We start from the raw sequence: 12379 nt of genomic DNA on the forward strand, positions 1-12379 counted from the left end.
AGCCTGCCCCAATTACTCAATTTTCTAGAGTGTTATAAGATCAAAGAATAGTTATTGGACTTTCAACACTTGTCAAAGGGGGATTGTGAGTGAATTATTTTACCCAGAGCTATTTTGCTCTATGTTACAGCAAATGATGTCAATATTTTCAAATCTACAATATACATCTTATATTGACTCTGTAGACTATGTAAAATTTTGATAGTCTTAGGCTGCAGTCCATGGGGTCGCTAAGAGTCGGACGCGACTGAGCGACTTCACTTTCACTTTTCACTTTCATGCATTGGAGAAGGAAATGGCAACCCACTCCAGTGTTCTTGCCCGGAGAATCCCAGGGACGGGGAAGCCTAGTGGGCTTCTGTCTATGGGGTCGCACAGAGTCGGACTTAGCACCAGCAGCAGCCGAAGCAGCATGCCAAAATGCAGAGGTGTAAATAAAATCATTCACAGGGAGTCTTTCTTTTATTTCTCTCATTTAGAGGTTCCATTAATAATGGGTAATCCTTCCAGAAATAAAGCATACTTGAGTATGCCTAGATCCAGGAGTTTGAAGAAATAAAAATAATTATTAATTAATTGCTAGTATTTGTCACTTTGATATGACATATCATACAGAAGTATTTTCTTAAGACTCCTGATATCTTCCAGAGGCATTTTTTAGATAATCTAACAAATGCCAGAGTGACTATCTTTAATAACTATTGTTATTAAGATCCATTAGTTACATAAAATCATGGGAGATACAAGAGAAAAATGGCAGTATTAGTCATCAATCTTCCTAGGAAGATAATTTCAAAATAAAAATTTTTTTCAGGATTACACATTGATGTTCTAATTCTTTATCCCTAAATTTTAAAATTATCTTTTTAAGACAGCAACCATTCTAAGTCATTTAAAGGCGTGTAATTTTTTTTAAATGATCAGTCTTTAGGAAGAATTTAATCCTTCTCTTTAGATGCTTTACTCTAATTCATATACCTTATATCATTCCATAGATGTAAAGATATGAAAATATCTTTATAAATGAATAGTTATATTTCAAATCCATATTGCAAGCTGAGTCTCAGATCAGCTTGCTCCTAACAAAAGAGAAGGAAGAAAGAGTTATTTATATGTTATGTATATATAGTTTGAAAATAAAATGTTTAATATTTACAAAACATCCTACTCTCCAAAGATGTAGTCCTCAGGGACAAAAATTAGTGTACTACAAATACTTTATTGTTTAATATCAATCAAAATACCATTTTGAGCTAATTTTGACACTGAATTTCAAATATATCTGCTAGGTAGTATTAGCTTGCCTGATATAATGATATTTGCACTGAAAAATTTATAGAAAAAGTATCTATTTGGGGTCATTTATAGGCCTTCATCTGGACATCTGCTCTACATTTTTGTATAAAGTTTTTAGCCTCATAATCTTTATTCAATGTACTATTCTGACACAATTTTAATTATATAGCTTCAAAAATTACATATTCACTCTGTATGTTTCCAGTTACTACATACACAATTCATTTCTAAGTTTATACCAATATTTGAATGTTAGTCAGGGTATAACATATATGACAGCCTTTGACTTTAGCAGGAGTTTAAAGGTGTTATAATCTTGGCTAAAACGGCCCTCACTTTTTCAGAAAAACATATGAAACCCAGAACAAACTTTTGAAGGTATTGCCACATTTCCTCATGCCTATTTAATCAATTCTAACTTTTGAGGGACTCCTGGTGTTTGTAAGACTTACTTCACATTGTATTAGAATACATGGTCTGTGAAAGAGAATTTGTCTTCCAGTTCTAAGTTATTCAAATCCTGTTAGGATGAAAGCATAAGTGGATCAATCTATTCTCCATCAAATAATTTTAAAACAATGAATAAGCTATTGTTTAGTTGTCTACATTCCTCCATTTTGTTATATTTGAATTACTAAACACTTTATCATCAAACTGTACTTAGTCTAACTTATTTTTCTTTTGCTATTTTACAACTAGTTTTAAACTCTAATATTCATCTTGGGTGATGTTTACAACAAGGTGCTTTTCTTCCATTTTCAGTATAAATATTTTGGGATTATTTGGGTCCTAATTCCTTGCATGGTCATCTGTTGGCTATTTTAAGTTGGTTTGTAATTTCTAAAGAGTTATGTTTACAGCAATAAAATGATTCATATGCCTTCATTATCTTTTCTGAATTGCAAGGTGGGGATGGGTTTCAACATATAAAGAATAATTAGGAGTTATCAAATCTAGTTATAATTTGAAGTCCATATAAGGGAAGAAATCATTTTATTTTCACACTGTTAAAATTTTTTATTTTTGATTTCCTAATTCATTTCTTCTCATGTTTACTGAGGAACCCTCTCTCTAGAATGCTACTCAGTTATGTCAGAACACAGCCTTAAGCAGCCTCATGTAAATAAGTCAATGATCAATAACGCATTTTAAGCTTTTATTTGATACTTTTAGCATCTTTCCGTTTTACCCTTTTCTCTTTCATACTCTGATTTTTTTGTTACACCAGCATTTTATATCTTTTAAGTGGATTTTCTTATTTACTTTTAAAATCATGCCTTTATTATCATATCATCATCTTTACTGAGGTGCATCTCCTTTTTGCTCTCCAATGCCACTTTCAGAACATTATCATCTTCATCATTATCATCTTCCCCTTTTCAGACATATGAGATCTGCTCATCTCCCCCTCCCTCTCTTCTTCTTGTGCTATTTTACTGATCTCTTTATAACATTCCCACTTTAGACTCTTGTACTCTGGCCCACTGTCTTCTGTGGCTTCTCCAACTCTGTGGATGAGGCACTTAGTACCCCACATTCTCAGCTCCTATACCTCCATTCCCCTGGTTTCCTCAGTCACTTGCTTCCTCATTATAACCCAGCATGGCAGGACCTCAAATGCCTCTCTTTCAATTTCTCCTTATCCTTCCAGCTCACTTGCTGACAAATTCCAATTGTTGCAATTCCTCCACTTCATTACTCTTTGGGCTCCCACCACTTTCTCAGCATCTGTCAGCTTCACTTCCCTCCTTGTCTATCTAGGCACAGGGCATTTCAGGCCGAGGGGACAACAAAGTTGCAAGCATTCTGAGGTAGGCATGCGGCTTGGGGGATTCAAGGAAGAAGAAGAGACCTACATGTGGAGTGAAAGAAGGAAATGAGAAATGAAGTCTAAGAGGTACCAGGGGTGGGATGGAGTTTGACCTCACAGGTCATTGTAAGAATTCTGACTTCCTCAGTGACATGGAGAGCCACTGGAAAGCCTGGACAGAGGAGTACTCTGATCAGGCTTGTATTTTTAAAAGATCACCTGTTGCTACCTCTTCCGTGCGTACATGTGTGCTAAGTTGCTTCAGTTTTGCCCACTCTTTGTGACCCCATGGAGTCCTATTACCTGGTTTGACCATAAAATTTGGTAGCAAAACAAGTGACAAAAATAAGCCAAAAGTCCTAAACAGTTTAACAGCAACATGCAAAAAGAAACTGGAAAAGGGGCACTGAGCAATAAATTAAAATCCCACTATAAAGTATCTTGAAAGAACTCAAGCATAATAAATATAAATGGAGAATACTGGCCAAAAATTTTGAACAGATGCCAGTTTCTCAGCATGGACTTGGTGACTGAGCTCAAATAATTCAAACTCCAGCTGACTCTGGGAGGCTTACTTTTTCTAGTTTTACAAACAAAGCTTAATTATGCCAGACTTGGGATATTCCAGTCTGCTCTGTGCCTGTGTCCTAGCCATCCTTATGTAAAGCCTAGGGATGAAATCCCCTGCCTCTAGAGCTTTCCTGCAACTGCTCAAAATCTCAGGCTATAATTCTTATCAAAGTTCTTTCTGGGACTTTCCTATGGTCCAGTGGTTAAGAATCTGCCTACTAATGCAGGGGACATGGGTTCAATCCCTGGTCCAAGAAGATCCCACATGCCATGGTGCAACTAAGCCAGAGAGCCACAACTACTAAAGCCCATGCACCTGGAGCCCACACTCCACAGCAAGAGAAGCCACTGCCATGAGAAGCCCGAGCACTGCAACTAGAGAAAGCCCGTAGCAACAAAGCCATAAATATATAAATAAATAAAAGTTTTTATCCGGTTGGACCCAGAATGTAATTGGTCACATTTTTCAAAGGAAAATACTTTGCTGCATTCAAATTAATAGATATCTCTTTCCAAATGTATGCCTGTTTTCTGCTTGATAAATGACTCCCCCAGGCTTCTTATTTATTTTAATCATGTTTTCAATTGGTTTCACCCAGAAGTAGACCCTAAGATAGGATGTGAGGGTAATCTGTAGGGAAAGGATGCAGAGGAAGGAACCACAGGTAGTAAATGGTGAGATGAAAGAAGGGAGGGAAAGCAGGCAATAAAAGCCAGGGATCATCATGGACAACTGAAGCCCAGCACTTCTGGGAGGGAAAATCCCTCCTGGGGAAAATTCTAGGAGCTGGCGTGGTACTTGCACCATAAAGATAAACTATCCTAGGAATGAGGGCAGAGGGTACTGAAAGGATCTGTCACAAACACTGGTACCCTCTATAGAGCACTCTCTGATCAAATATGTGACACAAAACCTCAGAATTTTCTGATTTGACAGGCTTTCTTGAACATTCCACTGTAAATAAGAATCATCATGAGTTAATATAGCAACAGAGTGGATAATAAAATCCAATGGAGTAAAATAGGAAAGTCTTCAGGTCCCCCTTGTCATTAACTTGTACCTTTATGATATTATATCATGTATATTAATTAGATGCTTGCCCCTGTAAAGTGTATAGACATATAATCATTCTCTTATAATACATGACTTAGCTTTACTGTTACCCATTTAGGAGTGACCTTGATAGATAATCGGTTTTGATGTCTACTCACTGCCAAAAACAAGGGCTATGAGTCATTTAAATTCATCATTTTCTGTGTACGTAGTCCCAACACTCTAACAACTTATTTCTAATGACAACATGACCATTTACTCTGTTTTGAAGATATATTCTTGCACTTAGCTTATTGAAAAACATACATTGAAATTTCTATTGTCATTATTTGAATATGGAAGCAATTAAATAATAAGCCTTGAATTAATGTGTGATGCAGAGAGGTCAGCATAGTGACAAGCAGAAACTCAATAATTATTTTCTGGATACACGAATAAATGCAATCCATTCACACTTCAGTTTTTCTAAAATCCATTCTCGCCTTGACAGTCTGTATGAGAACTGAGCCCCTAGATTACATCACACAGCATATCAAATTCCACTGTTCTCAACAGAAATTCTATTTTGAAATAATTCTTTGGCATGATGATGTCTCATGAGGAACAATATAATTCAATTTGTTAGATTGTAAAATGTACCCTTCCTTAAAATGTCTTAAATACGTTTGGGGAAAGACTAGATATATAAAAATTTAGACCTTTCTAGCGGGTGGTTAAAATTAAGTGGTTAATGAAAGAAAAATAGTTTATTTCCAAATATAACTATTTTTCAAATATCTGAAAAATGAGTCCAAAAAACTGCAATGAGAATGTTGCTTTCTTCATATGACAAAGATCATGATAGTAATAGAGAAGTGCTCTGAGAATCCTATGAGATTAACAAATCATATCAATGATCATCTGACAGGTGAAATCAAAATATAGGTAGACTTTCATACCTTTTCATATGCTGTTCTCTGGGAGAAAAAATAAAGGTATTTCTTTCACATGGGAATATTTTACTAGATACCTCTGCTGCTTAGGTGAAGAGCATGTCAAAATATCTATCCATCTTTGCTCTCTATCAGTGATCAATAAACAATTTTGTGGTTGGTACCTTAAATGCTAGGACAAGTGGAGGGCACCTGGAGAGAGAATATTAACTTTACAGTTTTCCTACCAAGGCAAAAATCCCCCCACTACAAACTCATAAGTTAGTATTCTACTTTATAGATTGTCTTCTATAAACATGATTATTGAACATCTATCACCAGGAAAACTGATCTGTTTTCAATATAAAGACAGAAATAAATGTGACCCTAGAAAACACAGATGTAAACTGCAATAGAGAACTCAGGCCAAGTTAGGTAATTTATAGGTCCTATTTGGGTAACTCGGAGAAGGCAATGGCACCCCACTCCAGTACTCTTGCTTGGAAAATCCCATGGGCGGAGGAGCCTGTTAGGCTGCAATCCATGGGGTCGCTAAGAGTCGGACACAACTGAGCGACTTCACTTTCACTTTTCACTTTCATGCATTGGAGAAGGAAATGGCAACCCACTCCAGTGTTCTTGCCTGAAGAATCCCAGGGACGGGGGAGCCTGGTGGGCTGCCGTCTATGGGGTCACACAGAGTCGGAAACGACTGAAGTGACTTAGCATTTGGGTAACTATCTGGCTGGACTTCTCTTTGCAATACTCATTATTAACAACCTAAAAGCTCTCCGTCTAAAACATTATTATTTGCAAAGTAAGAATAATAAGCCATATTTTTAAGACATATAATGAATTTCTAAAATTATTAAAACCAAGATGAGGATTAAAAACTAATTATATAGAACAAAATTTTAAACACATACAAAATCATTAGAAATTAATGTGTTATAATCTGGAGTAGGAAACAATAAGAAAATCATATTTAATATGTAACACTAAAAACTGAATACTAGTTTATATTAAAAACAGTATATATCTACACCTAATGCCAAAAGTGTTAATAAATGTCAAATCTATTAAAGATATATACACTCTATAAATTATGAAAGAAAGAATACCACTCAAAAAGAATGCACTGAGTGCTAGTCTTTCTATAAAAATATATCTAATTTAATGTCCTAAAATCTACAAGGGAAAGAAATAGGTAAGGAATCTGCTATTCACAGAGATAAATTAACTCACTCATGGAAACAAACCCAGTTTATAAAATTTCTGGAATTTGAACCATATGTAAATTTTTACCCATTTCAATATGCCACACTGGCATAGTTCATTGACCTTAACTGTAAATAGGTAATTCTATGAGCATGACAAATAAGATGCTATAATTAGAGATAAAGTATGTGAAATAAATAAAAGTACATTTTAACTTCTATGCAGTAAAAACTAACAAATGTGATAAAAATGAAGACAATGAAGATTTCCAATTAATGATAGTTGAGTCAAGATATTTTTATGCTACTCAACTCTATGAAATAAAGTAATAGTTGAAAATAACAATCTACCTTCAAAAGCCTACATACACACATGCAACGTCCACTAAGTACACTGAAACCAAAACTAGCAAGTTCTCGCTTTGAGGCAGCAGATATTCCTCTAGATGTCTTGTGAAGATTTCTCTAAAAATAAATGACACAGCCTTTCAAGACAGTGATGTAGGCAGCCTAAAGAATCATCAGAGAACATTTTTACAGGAAACCCATTCCATATCACTGGTCAGTAGGTGAGTCAAAGCTGAAAGGCAGACTCCTTAAAGACGTCATCGTTACTTTCTGACTCCATAGAAATGAGGAAGGCAGCAAGAGAACACTATCACACATTCAAGGTAACCCAGAGACTTATCCAGCTAAACTTCATGAGAAAACTTCTTACAGCAGCAATAGGGAACTAAGAGATAGCAGGATTCTTTATAACTGCCTATTCAGTGTAAAAATATAATCATTTTCAATTTCAAAATTAAAACATACCCAAGAGAAACTCAAAAGAGGAAAAAAAAAAAAGCTGAAAATAATTGCAACATATATGACAGAGGTTAATTTCCCTTACATGTGAAGAGTGTTTATAAATCCATAATTAAAACCTCAGTGACACAATAGGAAAAAGGAAGCAAACTTTTCACAGAAAAAGAAACACTAAAAGCCAACAGCACTTCCCTCCCATGAAGAGGTGCTCATCTTACCATATTAGAAAAATGTCCATGTTTTTCTGCTGCCATTTTGGGTTATCCATAGGTCCTGGTTAATTACCCTGGTTCAGTGACTCTTAAATTTCAGCCTGCAACTCCAGAATTACCTAGAAAGTTTGTTAAGAATAAATCTTCTAGGTTCCATCTCCAGAGATTCTGACTTAGTAAATCTGGGGTCTAGAAACCTGAATTTGTTTTGTACTAGACCAAACGATTTTGGTGCAAGTAATCCAGGAAATATATTTATAAAAGCACTGCCTAGCTTTTGACTTTCCCGTATCTGGATTTCTTCCAAAACAACCTGAGCCCAGATCGCATTCAGAGTCTGCTTGGTGCTTAACTAACAGCATCAAAGGTAAACTACATACACATCACAACTTTGCCAAAAAGGGGCACTGCCAGTGCCATCAAAGTAGCCAGAGTGACATATAAGTAATGACCACATGGTGAACAGCTGCCACTGCTCTAATGACCAGGAGTCAGGGGGTGAACAACAATGCCATCTGTGGGGAGAAGTAGGCAGTAAGTATATGTCTCCTGCATTGGCAGGTGGGTTCTTTACCACCAGCGCCACCTGGGAAGCCCATGCAATAAGCATGTAAGTAATAATTAACACAGAACTAGAAGCCACGCTATTCTTTCTGCCCTTGTTTGGAATACATCCCACACCAAGGACATGAAGTCAGAGAGAGCCAACAAGGCACTTCTGTCTGTGGGTAAGTATGATTTTAGGGTGTAAACTAACATCATCCTTATGGTACTAACGTAACTCTTTAGGAAACTGATGTTTAACTCCGTGATTTCGAACACCCACTAAATAACCTGGTTTGCAGCACCCTGGTTGTCATACATAAACTGGTTTTAATGAGGAGACAGGTTGTTTATCTTCAATGCCATTATCTCAAAGTGAACAGACATGTATTCATAGTAACTGCTCTAGGTCAAAACCAAAACAGCTTTGTTTACCTTTTGCCCATCCCCCCAGGCCCATGCTAATGAAAACCTTTTGCTTAAGTCAACTCTAGAACCTACTTGCCTCTAGCATTTGACATAGTTTGGGACCATAAATACTTTTAAAATTTCCTTTCCTTTAAAACCGGTTTTCAAGAAATTAAGCTGCACTTAGACACTTAAATCATATCCACCAGTAATCCTAAACTATAATTTCATGTAAAACTTTGCCCTAACATCATTTTTATAGTATCTTTGCCTGTAGAGATGTCTTTCTTTTCTTTTTTTTTTTTTTTACAAAAAGAATTTGTACTGGAATGTACTGAATTAGCTGTCCTCTGTAGCATTCTTTTTAAAAATCGTATTAAAGTGCTCTCTCTATGTGTTAGGAGGGTATGACGTTTGGGATGAAAATATACTATGACTTTGGAAGCAGGAAGAGACAATATTATAGAAGCACAAGAACAGTAATTAAATATCAAAAGCACCCCTGAAACTCAATGTACACTTTCATATGACGAAATGAAATACTACTGGTTTGATTTCAAACATAAATAATAGGGCACACTTAACTTGAAAATTTCCATTTACAGAGTTAGGTGGTAAACTCAATAGTTTGGTCAACTCTACAACATAGAAAGGCTGATTCATGTTGATATATGGCAGAAACCAACACAATATTTTAAGAAATTAACCTCCAATTAAAAGTAAATCTAGTTTTTTAAGGAATCTCCACACTGTTCTCCATAGTGGCTGTACTAGTTTGCATTCCCACCAACAGTGTAAGAGGGTTCCCTTTTCTCCACACCCTCTCCAGCATTTATTACTTGTAGACTTTTGGATCGCAGCCATTCTGACTGGTGTGAAATGGTACCTCATAGTGGTTTTGATTTGCATTTCTCTGATAATGAGTGATGTTGAGCATCTTTTCATGTGTTTGTTAGCCATCTTTATGTCTTCTTTGGAGAAATGTCTATTTAGTTCTTTGGCCCATTTTTTGATTGGGTCATTTATTTTTCTGGAGTTGAGCTGTAGGAGTTGCTTGTATATTCTCAAGATTAGTTGTTTGTCAGTTGCTTCATTTGCTATTATCTTCTCCCATTCTGAAGGCTGTCTTTTCACCTTGCTAATAGTTTCCTTTGATGTGCAGAAGCTTTTAAGGTTAATTAGGTCCCATTTGTTTATTTTTGCTTTTATTTCCAATATTCTGGGAGGTGGGTCATAGAGGATCCTGCTGTGATGTATGTCAGAGAGTTTTGCCTATGTTCTCCTCTAGGAGTTTTATAGTTTCTGGTCTTATGTTGAGATCTTTAATCCATTTTGAGTTTATTTTTGTGTATGGTGTTAGAAAGTGTTCTAGTTTCATTCTTTTACAAGTGGTTGACCAGAGTTCCCAGCACCACTTGTTAAAGAGATTGTCTTTAATCCATTGTATATTCTTGCCTCCTTTGTCAAAGATAAGGTGTCCATATGTGCGTGGATTTATCTCTGGGCTTTCTATTTTGTTCCATTGATCTATATTTCTGTCTTTGTGCCAGTACCATACTGTCTTGATAACTGTGGCTTTGTAGTAGAGCCTGAAGTCAGGTAGGTTGATTCCTGGAAAACTGGAAATAGACCTGCCTTATGATCCAGCAATCCCACTGCTGGGCATACACACTGAGGAAACCAGAAGGGAAAGAGACACGAGTACCCCAATGTTCATCGCAGCACTGTTTATAATAGCCAGGACATGGAAGCAACCTAGATGTCCATCAGCAGATGAATGGATAAGAAAGCTGTGGTACATATACACAATGGAGTATTATTCAGCCATTAAAAAGAATACATTTGAATCAGTTCTAATGAGGTGGATGAAACTGGAGCCTATTATACAGAGTGAAGTAAGCCAGAAAGAAAAACACCAATACAGTATACTAACGCATATATATGGAATTTAGAAAGATGGTAACAATAACCCTGTGTACGAGACAGCAAAACAGACACTGATGTATAGAACAGTCTTATGGACTCTGTGGGAGAGGGAGAGGGTGGGAAGATTTGGGAGAATGGCATTGAAACATGTAAAATATCATGTATGAAATGAGTTGCCAGTCCAGGTTCGATGCACGATACTGGATGCTTGGGGCTGGTGCACTGGGACAACCCAGAGGGATGGAATGGGGAGGGAGGAGGGAGGAGGGTTCAGGATGGGGAACACATGTATACCTGTGGCGGATTCATTTTGATATTTGGCAAAACTAATACAGTTATGTAAAGTTTAAAAATAAAATAAAATTAAAAAAATAAATAAATAAAAGTAAATCTAAATTGAAAAAAAAACTGACTATGGTCAAAGTTGCACACATTGGTAAATATACCAAAAAATGTATTCACTTATACACATTAAATGACTAAATTTTTCAGTATGTGAATTATACCTCAATAAACCTCTCATTTAAAAAGAAAGGTAACATTCAGCCATCAACTCTTTTCTATTTTGCCTTCACGTATCTACCATAACTGAAAAGTGGCTTGGAAGTGTTAGTCACTCAGTTGTCCAACTCTTTGCAATTCCATGGACTGTAGCCCACCAGCTCCTCTGTCCATGGGGTTTCCCAGGAAAAGCACTGGAGCGTGTAGCTTTCTCTTCTCCAGGGGATCTTCCCAACCCAGGGATCGCACCCATGTCTCCTGCATTGCAGGCAGATTCGTTACTGTCTGAGCCACAATGTAGTCCTTATTTCTATTGCTTATTGTTTCTTTTCTTTGAAATTCACCCTATGAATAGCAATTCAGATAGAAAATTCTGTATTTCAGAAGGAATCAATCAACAGTGGTATAAACAAAAGAAGGAAATCCTTGTAAAATATCCCCATACTTTTCTCCAAGGGAAAAGTATAATTTTCTCCTTGTGAAAAACAACAACTTATAGGGATCTAAACTTGTTTCATTAATTTGCTTAGGCAAATTAAATTATTATGATTCAATATTAACTAAAATAAAACAAAATAAATTCCTTTAACTGGCTAAACAATGGTCAGTTTTCGTATGATGATCTTAGTATAATACACCATTAGAGCTTACCTCAGAGCCTGCTTGGAAGTTATTATAGAAATAAAACCATCATGATAGCCACTGACTTCTCCCTGATCCTTTAGTTCCTTCTTAAACTCGGACTGACCCAACATTCAGAACCATAAATCCCTGCTGGCTTCTCCCATTCGCTACTGTTCTGTAGTGACTCCCACTGCAATCCAGGATCTCCCAAGTTTATTCCTGCCTCTTGGTCCAGAGCACGGTACTGAAGCAGTGAAGCTCCCATAACTCTCTACCATCCTCTCATATTCCCCTTTTGATGCAGACACCAAAAAAGAATTAGTATATGGGCCATGATAAACTGGTGGTACACAGAAAGAAGGTGTCAATCATATATTTTTTAAGCCTGAAATTCCATTTATTTGAGACACTTTATTTTCTTCTCCTGTGTTTTTACAATTCAAATTCAAGCAATATTGCACATTACATTTGCACAAGACACAAACCAGAGCTGTTGGTGG

The sequence above is a fragment of the Bubalus bubalis genome, chromosome 22 (genome assembly GCF_019923935.1).
Source record: "Bubalus bubalis isolate 160015118507 breed Murrah chromosome 22, NDDB_SH_1, whole genome shotgun sequence".
In the NCBI taxonomy this organism is placed as follows: Eukaryota; Metazoa; Chordata; class Mammalia; order Artiodactyla; family Bovidae; genus Bubalus; species Bubalus bubalis.